The sequence below is a fragment of the Pituophis catenifer genome, unplaced genomic scaffold, assembly GCF_029215685.1.
Source record: "Pituophis catenifer annectens isolate HBS135680 unplaced genomic scaffold, rPitCat1.0.hap2 SCAF_15, whole genome shotgun sequence".
Lineage (NCBI taxonomy): Eukaryota > Metazoa > Chordata > Lepidosauria > Squamata > Colubridae > Pituophis > Pituophis catenifer.
The window spans coordinates 5,662,933-5,675,544 of NW_027256895.1; the positions used below are offsets into that span (position 1 = coordinate 5,662,933).

The following is a 12,612-nucleotide window of genomic DNA, read 5'->3' on the forward strand; positions in this document are numbered from 1 at the left end:
CTTCCCCATTTTCCCCCTCCCTTAATTTTTTTTTTCAAAGTCCAAAAGATTCATCGCTCACAAGGCAAAGCTGTCAAACGGAACCTGATGATTTAACCAACCAACGAAAATATCCAGATAATTGTCTTTATTGTGATAGTTTTTTTGTAGAATATTTCACTAATCAAGGAATACGCTTGTGGTTTTGTCTGAAGAAGAGGTAAAAAAGTATTCTGGGGTATAAAACTAAGAGAATTTGTCTTATTAACTGGGTAGAAATTTTGATGTGATTATTTAATTTGCCAGAGATTTCTTTACTCATTCGGTTTTTGGTTTGGGCTCCTTGGGCTCCGAACTTGGCTGTTTTTCTTGCACATGATTGATTACCAATCATTTTACTTGTTTGGTACTGAAACATCTGCAAGAATGCAAGAAAACCACCAGCTCAGGGAGCACCAAGGACCCCACAGTTGAACCCTGACCTATAAATACTCTCTTCCATCAGCACGTAGCTTTTTTTAACAGCCCAAATGCAATGGTGCTATACATTTAAGTGCTGCTGTTTGCACAACTCACGTTCTTCTTCTTCTTCTTCTTCTTCTTCTTCTTCTTCTTCTTCTTCTTCTTCTTCTTCTTCTTCTTCTTCTTCTTCTTCTTCTTCTTCTTCTTCTTCTTCTTCTTCTTATTATTATTATTATTATTATTATTATTATTATTATTATTATTATTATTATTATTATTATTTCAATTTATATGCCACTTTTCTCCGGAGACTCAGAGCGGCTTACAATGCATTTTTTTTTAAAAAAAAACCATTATAAAAACATTTAAAAATTAAAACAAACAAGTTTCTCCCTGACAATCTAAACTATGGGGTAGAAAGCAAAGGACTTTCTTTATGTAATAATTAGAATAAATATTTTTCTCATGTAATTTTATAACAATGCATTTTAGAAATGTATACCTTACAGGAAATCTTTTATCAAAACTCTAAACTCAACTATGACTACCAGATGTCTAAACTGCATTATCCATGTATTACATTTTATATATAATTTATAATTAGGGTTCATAATTTCTTCCATATTTATTTTCTCCAAGAAAAAACAACAACTGGCAATTGCAATTGCTCCCTTAAAAATCCATAGGATGTATTTATTTGGGAATAATTTATTACCCAACTCATCAAAATTTCCCATGGTTTTACATAGGTTCTGGTATGCCTTTCATTTTTGTAGCAATGTGGGGGTTGATAATTATTATTATTATTTATTATTATTATTATTTATTAAATTTTTATACTGCCCTTCTCCCAAAGGACTCAGGGTGAACAGCCAAGATTAAAATACATACAATATGAAAATTAAAATAATTTAAAACATAATTAAATCAATTTGGCTTCCCCAATTTAAAACCCCTTACCCATAAAATTAACCAGTTAAAAATTTTAAGCCAGCCCGGCTTGCTGAAATAGAAAAGTCTTCAGGGCCCAGTGGAAAGTACGGAGGTCTGGGATCAGTCGTATCCCTGGGGGTAGCTTGTTCCAGAGGGCAGGTGCCCCCACAGAGAAGGCTCTTCCCCTGGGGGCCGCCAGTCAACATTGTTTGACTGACGGCACCCTGAGGAGACCCTCTCTGTGGGAGCGTATTGGCCAGTGGGAGGTTATTGGTGGCAGAAGGTGGTCTCATAGATACCCTAAACCATGTAATCTTTCATAGATGGTATCTAGCCCCAGTTAGACTAGCAAAAATATTTCCCAGTGCCTCAGCAATATGTTGGAAGTGTGGAAAGGAGGTTGGCACCTTCTTTCATATGTGGTGGTCCTGCCCAGAGACAAAAAAGTTTTGGACAAAAATATGAATCTGGCTACAATAGTGGAAGAAGATATAAAACTTTCCCCCGAAATCTTCTTATTAGGAATGATGGGAGATGGACTCTCTAAGGACAAGATACAATTAATTATACATGTTATAACAGCGGCCAGATTAACCTTTGCAAAATACTGGAAGGACAAACAAGCCCCTCCAGAGATGACAATAATAAATAAAATCCTAGAATGCGCAGAAATGGTAAAATTAACAAGTGCTCTTAAAGACGATGAGAATTCAAAATTTAAGGCAGTATGGGAAAGGTAGTACAAATGGTGGAATAATAGAACGAGACTATAAGGATATGTCTATTTCTAATAATGGTAGATTTGAAGATACTTGATATGTACATAATGTAAATATGTAACCGCACGACACCTCAGATGTTAATGGAGATTTGATGTTTTCTTTTTAATTTTTTTTTTAATTAATAAAGTATTATTAAAAAAAAAAAAAAATTAAGCCAGCCCGGCTTGCTGAAATAGAAAAGTCTTCAGGGCCCGGTGGAAAGTACGGAGGTCCGGGATCAGTCGTATCCCTGGGGGTAGCTTGTTCCAGAGGGCGGGTGCCCTCACAGAGAAGGCTCTTCCCCTGGGGGCCGCCAGTCAACATTGTTTGACTGACGGCACCCTGAGGAGACCCTCTCTGTGGAAGCGTATTGGCCAGTGGGAGGTTATTGGTGGCAGAAGGTGGTCTCATAGATACCCTAAACGATGTAATCTTGTTTCTTATTACATAAGTTGAAATATATACCGTATTTATCGGCGTATAACACACACTTTTTCATCTTGAAAATAATGTGGAAATCACATGTGCGCGTTATACGCCAGCAAAAATCCCTGCCCCCGCCCCCCATGCCCAGCTGAGCCCCGCGATCATCAGAGGCTTTTTTCCCTTTTAAATGGCTCTGAGTAGCCAAGCTCTGACATCCCAGCTGAATTGCCTGCTAATCAGGCAATTCAGGATCAGGATCGCCAGAGCCATGTAAAAGGAAAAAAGTTTCTTTTTTTCTCCCCCCCCCAGCCTCTGGCTTCCTTACCTTAGTTGCTGATTGCATGACGATCACAATCCATGCATCAGCAATCAACTGAATATCCCTGGCTGCAATCAAGCTCATCGGTGAGCAGCTCTTTCTGCCTGCCTGCCTTGATTTAGGAATTCTGGGAGTTGAAGTCCACAAGTCTTAAAGTTGCCAAGATTGGAGACCCCTGTTCTGTTGGGTAAGATTTTTTCCCCTTTGGGAGCTTTAAAAAAAATAGTTAATTGGGGTTTTTTTTTAGTTGTTCTTTTTTTAGACTTAGACATTTAAAGTTATGTTATGCTTCAAAGTTCTTTATTTAAAATTTACTTTTTTTCCTGAAACTTCCCTCTTAAAATTAAGGTGCGTGTTATACGCCAGTGCGCGTTATATGCCGATAAATACGGTAAGTGGGTAGGAATCTGTGGCCCTTTAGATGTTTTCAGACTCCAATTTCAATCCACCAGCATAGCTAATTGTCAGATATGATGTAGTCCAACAACATCTATGGAGTCACAGGTTCCCAACTTTGGTATGTACCATACAGCTATTGTCTTTTGGTTTTCATAAGAAACATACACACATATATATATTTAATAACAAATATAATAACCATAAAGAGATGAGCACAAATTATAAGCATTCCCATATCTTCTTCTTCATCCATTTTATGCATCTTTTCCATTCTTCTGCATTTTTTTAAACTTCGTCTAGATCTTTGGATTCATGTGCAGGGTGAGAACAAGGGATTCCCTGATACGGATTATAAATGTGTGGATCTAGTAACGCAACTTGCAAAATTTGTACCAGGGATTTCCAAAACCACCTTAGACTAGCTTTTAAAAAAGGCCTTCAGCAGCACTTTCACTGCTAATAAAAGAAGATACGCAATTCGGAGCAGCAGGTGGCCTCTTGGCCTATAGCCAGGGGTGGGCTGCTGGGGTTTCGCAGGGATTCGGGAGAACACCTAGCAAAGAATTTGGAGAACCCCCAAATCCTACTCCTGGCTGGCCCCTCCCAGGAGTCCCCATGCGGCCTGTTTTGGATGCAGGTAATTTCAGGGTGCACACATAGGCTTGGGGAGGGCAAAAAAGGGTCTAACAGGCCCGTTTCTAGCCTCCAGAGGGCCTCCAGAGCATGGGGAGGTTGTTTTTGCCCTCCCAGAAGCTCAAGGAAAGCCTCTGGAGCCTGGGGAGGGCAAAAATGCCGCCCCCCCACCATGGTGCAGGAGGCCCTGCCCGCCATGGCAATGCCCACCCAGCAACTGGGCAGAGAACCCCTTGCTAAAATTTTTGAAGCCCACTCCTGCTTATAGCCAGATGCTGCTTATTGATGAAGCACCCCTTGTTACAGGGGTACGATAGCTCAGTGGTTAAAGATGCTGATAGTCTGGGTTCAAGACCCGAGTGCCATGTGATGGGGTGAGCTCCTACTACTGGTCTTTGATTATAATGAATTGAATTGAAAATTGAACATTGAGCACACCTGGTGCAATGTAAAGACAAGGAGATATGAGAACTCCCAAGAACAACTCTTCTTGAACTCCTTCGAACTATAACTCCCAAGATAAGGACTTCGAACTATAACTCCCAAGATCCACATGATCTCAAAAAGTGGAATGTTTGAAACGGGGCCTTCCTGGTTCATTTTATGAATTCTAGGATCAAATGGTTCTCCTTAGTTTGTGCCTTTAGTTCTGCTCTGACCTCCAAAGATCATTTCCGATATATTTCTAAGCCACTGATAGGGGTGCCTTAGCCAGAAACCTTACAGAAAAGATCAGATTTGAAAAAGCCCTTGAAGGTCCTTCCATCTCTAGAAAAATAAAGAGGGGACCAGGGGAGGGAAGTAAATTCATCTTGGATAATTAGTTGCAAACTGAAGGTTGTCAAAAAGAGATCCAATCAAGAAGTAAGGAGAAATTTCCTGACAGTAAGAACAATTAGTGGAATAGCTTGCCTCCCACAATTATGGCTGCTCCATCATGGAAGGTTTTCAAAAAATTGGACTGGACAATCATCAGTGGGATGGCATAAGGTCTCCTGCCTTGAGCAGCGAGGTGGAGTAGAATACCTCCAAGGTCCTTCCAGCCCTACCATTCTGTGTTTTATGCATTGTTTACAAATTTATTTATTTTTACAAATTTCACAAATGGAGGTAAACACAAAAATGAAAGGGGAGAAGTTGGGAATCCTGCCAGAAAGAAGAAGAGGTCAACCCATTCTCCAAAGCACCTAAAGTCAGGACAAAAAGCCAAGGATGGAAACTAATCAAGCAGAGAACCAATCGCTGCTGGGTTTCAAAATTTTTTACTACCGGTTCTGTGGGTGTGGATTGGTGGACGTGACATGACTTGGTGGGTGTGGCAGGGGAAGGATACTGTAAAATCTCCATTCTCTCCCCAATCCAAGGGAAGGTTATTGCAAAATCCCCATTCCCTCCCAATCAGCTGGGACTCAGGAGTCAGAGAATAGATGGGGGCAAGTGTCAGGTTTTCAGGCTGTCTTCAAATAAATTGCGTCTCAAACAAAGTCTTTTTTGAAACAAACTTCCATTTTATTTAGCACGGCAACTTTTACACTGACTCCATGCAGCCAGCACTGATGTGCTGACCCAAAATCCCTCCTCTTCCTTTCCCCACTCCTCTGCATTCATTGGCCATCTTCCCAATCATTCACCCCTAATCTACTGCTCCAATTCAAAGAATTTCCCCCCTCCCATCCATCTCCTAGGGGACATTATCTCCAGCTAAAATAAGTAGGTGAAAGGCAACTGTCCCATTGCAGACACTTGCATTCTCCTTCTCATGTCAACACTAGGATAAATGCATCTTGACGTGCTGACATCAGGGCCAGTCAGAGGTGGTATTTACTGGTTCTCCGAACTACTCAAAATTTCCACTACCGGTTCTCCAGAACTGGTCAGAACCTGCTGAAACCCACCTCTCGAACCAACCTAGAAATAAGGAGAAATTTCCTGATGGTTAGAACAATGAATCAGTGGAACGACTTGCCTCCAGAAGTTGTGAAGGCTCCAACACTGGAAGTTTTTAAGAAGATGTTGGATAACCATTTGTCTGAAGTGGTGTAGGGTTTCCTGCCTAAGCAGGGGGTTGGACTAGAAGACCTCCAAGGTCCCTTCCATCTCTTTTATTCAGCTGTTCTGTTTTCTCTCACAGGTGGATAGAATGCCATCCCCAGCTTGAACATCTGGCTGACTGTGTGATGAACCATAATAATCAAACAGAGAAAGTAATAGAAAATGAGACCAGAAGAGATTAATAACACAACTACAGGATGAAGAGGGGAACATCCAACACCGGTTAGAGGAAAAAAAGAGAGTAGCCCATAATTATTTTGAAACACTCTATAGCCAGGAGAAGGTAGAGGAAGAGGATATAAAGAAATATTTGAAAGATAGAGATCTTCCGATGGTACTAGAGGAAATGAAGGAAATGTTAAATAATAGAATTACTATGTTCAAAGTGAAGGAGGCTATTTTTATTTATTTATTTTATTTAAATTTCTATACCGCCCTACTCACGAAGGACTCAGGGCGGTGAACAGCCACAGGATAAAACACATAAATACAAAAATTTAAAATAGAATAAAAACAAATTAAATAATTTGGCTGAACAAATTTAAAATACCCCATAATTTAAAAACAGATTAAAATTTGCATTTAAAAAGGGGAGAAGATTTAGGCCAGGGCAGCTTGATGAAATAAAAAAGTCTTAAGCGCACGACGGAAGGTGCGCAGATCCGGGATCCTCCGTATCTCCGGGGGGAGCTTGTTCCAGATCGTAGGTGCCCCCACAGAGAAGGCTCTCCCCCTAGGGGCCACCAGTTGACATTGTTTAGCCGACGGCACCCGGAGGAGCCCCTCTCTATGGGAGCATACTGGCCGGTGGGAGGCTATTGGTGGTAGCAGGTGGTCCCATAGATAACCAGGTCCTAAGCCATGGAGCGCTTTAAAGGTAATAACCAGAACCTTGAAGCGCACTCAGAAGACCACCGGGAGCCAGTGCAGCTCGTGCAGGAGAGGTGTTACATGGGAACTCCACGTCGCTCCCCTAACCACCTGCGTGGCCGCACTCTGCGCCAGTTGGAGCCTCCGAGTGCACCTCAAGGGGAGCCCCATGTAGAGAGCATTACAATAATCTAGAGGAGAGGTGACGAGGGCATGAATGACTGTGTGTAGAGAGTCCCGATCTAGAAAGGGATGCAACTGGCGGATCAGGCGAACCTGATGAAAAATCCTCTGGTCATGGCCGTCAAGTGCTTTTCTAAAGACAGCCGTGAATCCAGGAGGATGCCCAAGTTGCGAGTTATTCAAAAACAAAAAAAATAATAAAACACCGGGACCTGATGGCATCCCCTCCAAGTTCTATAAGGAAATACAGGGCCCACTGGAAGTATTACTGTTGAATTTATATAACGAAGCACTGGAATAATCTAAACTATCACAGACATGGAGGGAGGCACTAATATCACTTATCCCAAAGGATGGCACAGACACACAACAAATCAAGAACTACCAGCCAATCTCGCTACTTAATGTGGATTATAAAATTTTTGTAACAATAATATCTGAAAGGGCCAAAAATTTTTTAAAAGGAAATTATTAATCTGGATCAGAATGGATTTTTGCCAAACAGATATATAAGAAATAATATAAGGATGATCATGGATACATTAGAATATTATGAGGCCCATCCAGATAAGCAGCTGGCATTAATGCTTGTAGATGCTCAGAAGGCGTTTGACAATCTGAACTGGAACTTTCTTATTAACCAATTGGAAATTATGAAATTTGGGGAGAAATTTACAGATTTAATTAGAACAATTTATTCGAAACAATTGGCCAGAATAATAACTGTTAGGTTCAGCTTGTAGCTTACTCCTAACTTGTTGGTCAGGCAATATATCTGTTTCTTTAAGAAACAACTGAGCCACGTAATCAGGGTTTGCTGAACCCTGTAATTAGGCTACAGTGCATAAATAAGCAGCGCAGAGAAGCGTTCTTTGTTCCTGATTGATCCTGTTCCTGTTGCTTCCTGCGTCTTTCTGCTGATTGGTGTTAGACTGAATTGTTATATGGTACTGTATACCGAGAGTTACTAAAGTCTGTTTGCTTTGGTAAGGGAAGATACTTACTGGACTGATATTACTGTTTATGACCTTGGACTGTTTTACTTACACCGAGACTGCTTATTATCTTGTATATAAAGTATTTTTCTCACACGAGCTGCACGTTTATCTCCTTCCCTGTGTGTTTCTGCTCTGCTCATTGCACAAGCAACAAATACTTTTTACACACACCCTAACAATAACAAATGGAGAAATGACAGAGAATATTAATATAACTAAAGGGGTAAGACAGGGATGTCCCTGTCACCTCTATTATTTATATTATCTTTGGAAATATTGTTAATACAAATTAGGAAAAATCAAACAATAAAGGGTTTGAAAGTCAAACAGGAGGAAAACAAGGTCCAAGCATTCGCAGATGATCTTGTTTTTATTATGGAAGATCCTTTGGAGACGGGAACCATCTTGATAAATGAAGTTGAAGAATTTGGTAGAGTAGCCGGGCTTAAAATAAATAAGGAAAAAACTAAAATGTTAATGAATTGTACAAAAAGACAACAGGAAGAATTGGAAAGGAAATTGGGGATTCAAACTGCTAAAAAGGTGAAGTATTTAGGAATTTGGTTTACGGCGAAATGTTCTACAATAAAAGAAGACAATTATGATAAATTAATACAACAAGTTCAAAAAGACTTAAATATTTGGGCCAAATTACAGTTATCCTTAATAGGTAGAATAGCCATGATAAGGATGAATGTATTACCTAAATTATTATATCTTTTTCAATCCATACCAATTAGACTAGGGCAAATGTGGCCCTTTTACAACCTGTGGACTTCAACTCCCAGAATTCCTGAGGCAGCTGATTCAGGAATTCTGGGAGTTGAAGTCCACAGGTTGTAAAAGGGCCACATTTGCCCACCCCTGGACTAGGGAAACTGTTTTTTGAATATTTAAATAGAATGATAGGTAAATTCATTTGGCTGGGGGAAAAAGCCCAAATAAAACATAAACTTCTGCAGGACTCCAGAACCAAAGGAGAATTTGGCCTATCCGATTGGGAATTATATTATCAGGCAGCTGCAATTACTTAGTTAAAAGATTGGATTCAATTAAGAAATAAGAGAATATTAATATTGGATGGCATGTGTTCCTTTGGGAAGGGAAAATTAAGACACATACATACTTCCAGAGACATCTAATGCGAAATGCTTTGATCAATATTTGGAATATTATAAAGAAAAAATATTATATGAAAGTTCCAGTTTGGATATCAATGATGGAGGCCATAATCTATCCCAATGTATTGGATTTAATTAAAATACTAAGATATTTGGATCTATTAGATGAAATTGGAAATTTAAAGTCAGAACAGGATCTAATAAAACAAGGAATAAAAATTGATTGGTGGCCATACTTACAGATCAAAACAAAATATTAAAAAGATCAGGAACAATTTGGCATATACAGGTAGCAATTGGAACTTGATAAGATATTATTAGGATCTGGAGAAAAAATTATCACAAAAATATATATATATTTTGTTGAAATTTAAAATGGAAGAGGAAACCGTGAAGAAAATATGATTAGTTGGGCAAAATTTTTTGGACATAATATTCATTTGGATCAATGGGATAGATTATGAGAGAGAAATTACAAACTAACTATGTCAGCTGCTTATAAAGAAAGTCTTTACAAAATGTTGTACGGATGGCATTTGCCACCAGCGAGATTGGCCAGGATGTTCTCGAATAGGTCTCTGAATTGTTGGAGGTGTGGACACAAACAAGGGACATTCTACCACATGTGGTGGACCTGTCCTAAGATTAGGAAATTTTGGACAAGATTAAAAAATGGCTGGATGAAATAACAGGTCAGAAGATAGAAAGAAAGCTGGAATTGTTTCTCCTGGGTATTCTGGAAGGGAAAATGCAGAAAAGTATACAATATATATCATTGGCCCCCATGGAAAGGGCTCGCAACTTGGGTGTCCTCCTGGATTCATGGCTGTCTTTAGAAGAGCACTTGACGGCCGTGACCGGGAGGATTTTTCATCAGGTTCACCTGATCCGCCAGTTGCGTCCCTTTCTAGATCAGGACTCCCTACACACAGTCACTCATGCCCTCGTCACCTCTCGTCTGGACTATTGTAACGCTCTCTACATGGGGCTCCCCTTGAGGTGCACTCAGAGGCTCCAACTGGCGCAGAGTGCGGTCGCGCAGGTGGTTATGGGAGCAACGTGGAGCTCCCATGTAACACCTCTCCTGCGCGAGCTGCACTGGCTCCCGGTGGTCTTCCGGGTGCGCTTCAAGGTTTTGGTTATCACCTTTAAAGCGCTCCATGGCTTAGGACCTGGTTATCTATGGGACCGCCTGCTACCACCAATAGCCTCCCACAGGCCAGTACGCTCCCATAGAGAGGGGCTCCTCCGGGTGCCATCGGCCAAACAATGTCGACTGGCGGCCCCCAGGGGGAGGGCCTTCTCTGTGGGGGCACCTACTATCTGGAACGAGCTCCCCCCGGATATATGGAGGATTCCGGATCTTCGCATCTTCCGTCGCGCGCTTAAAACATTTTTATTTCATCAAGCGGGCCTGGCCTAAATCTTCTCCTTTTTTAAATTTAAATTTTAGACACAAATTTTAATCTGTTTAAATTATGGGGTATTTTAAAATTCAGCCTAAATTATTTAATTTGTTTTAATCTATTTTAAATTTCGTATCTCCGTGTTTTATCCTCTGGCTGTTCACCGCCCTGAGTCCTTCGGGAGAAGGGCGGTATAGAAATTTAATAAAATAAATAAATAAATAAATAAATATATCATACTAACTAAATAAATATATCATACTATAAATATATCATACTAACAGCAAATAGAATTGTGATAGCACAAAATTGGAAACAATCAGATACTCCTCCAGATCAAATCATAATAAAAAAAAATATACGAATGTGCAGAGATGGACAGATTATCCATGGAAATGAAGGAGAGGGAGGACACCGAGTACTATTTAATATGGAATAAGTGGTATTCCTGGTTGGAGAGTAAACATAAAACTTAAGGGATGTTTTCATTACGAGATCAAATTGTAAATAGAAGTCAAGATTATTTAAATAAAGATGTAAGTTTAAGATACAGATATTTAGAAGTAGAATTTGTGTAAAGAGGTTAAATAGGCTAGAGATACCGATGCAGAAAAGCTGTTATTAATATTGAAATTTTGATATGTTTGTTTTTGGTTGTTCACATTTTTTGAGTTTGTGTGTGTGTGTGTGTTTCTTGCTTTTTTGTGTGTTATGTTTCTTTTTATACTGTGTATTTTAATCTTTGGAAATTTAATAAATATTATTTTTTTAAAAAGAAAAGAAAATGGGACAAGAAGAAGGGGCAAGCAAAGAATGTGCTGGCTTGATAACATCAAAGCTGATACAAAGACATCTTAGAATAATAAAGTTGGAAGGGACCTTGTAGGCAGCGGTGGGTTTCACAAATTCTTACCACCAGTTCGCTGCATGTGTGCCTTCCGCACATGTGGCCAGCCTTCCACGCATGTGCTTTGCTTCTGTGCACGCTGTCTGCATGTGCGCCTGGCCTCGAAAATGTGGCAAAATAGGACTAATCAAGCAGAGAATCAACCTGGGGCGGACGGGGGGGGGGGGGGGGGGCGGACGGGGGGGGGGCGGCCCCACCCGCAGTCGCCGCTACCAATTCGCCTGAATTGGTACAAACCGGCTAAACATCACCTCTGCTTGTAGGTCATCTAGTCCAGTGGTCACCAAGCAGTGGTTGATGGACCACTGGTGGTCTGCGAGAAAATGTTGATGGTCCACAGAAAAAATATTTACATTTTCGATATTGCACTAAATACTATTTCTTTTTTAAAAAAATTATATTAGTGGTCCGCGGGATTTAAAATTATGAATTTAGTGGTCCCTGAGGTCCAAAAGGTTGGTGACCCCTAAATCTAGTCCAACCCACCACCCAAGCAGGGGACACTACACCATTTCTGACAAATGGCAGTCCAATCTCTTCTTGAAAGTCTCCAGTGATGACTCTCCCACAACTTCCGAAGACAATTTCTGTTCCATTGGTTGATTGCTCTCACTGTCAGAAAACGTCTCCTAATTTCTAGGTTGAATCTCTCCTTTTTTTTTTTTTTTTAATTTGATATATATGCCGCCCTTCTCCGAAGACTCAGGGCGGCTTACAATGTGCTCAGCAATGGCCTTCATCCTTTTGTATATTTATACAAAGTCAGCTTATTGCCCCCACAACTGGGTCCTCAATTTACCTACCTTAGAAAGGATGGAAGGCTGAGTCAACCTTGAGCCTTGTCGAGATTCGAACCCTGCAGTAATTGCAGGCAGCTGGTCTTAATAACCAGCTTAATAACAGGGTGCCTTAAACCCCTGTACTACCATCCATTATTCCTTATCTGACCTTCAGTTGCCTTGGAAAATAGCTTCTCTTTGTGGCAGCCCCTCAAATATTGGAAGACTGCTATCATGTCTCCCCAGGTCCTTCTCTTCCCTAGACGAGCCATGCATAGTTCTTGCAACCGTTCATCGTATGTTTTAGTCTCCAGTCCCCTCATCATCCTGGTTGCTCTTCTCTGCACTCTTTCTAGAGTCTCAACATCTTTTTTATAATGTGGT

General features: G+C 40.4%; 1 gene segment (V, D, J or C); it reads right to left on the reverse strand.

The window, feature by feature from the left end:
• LOC139324591 (Ig gamma-2C chain C region-like) overlaps positions 1-12,612 on the reverse strand; it is a 172,441-nt gene that overhangs the window by 37,272 nt on the left and 122,557 nt on the right.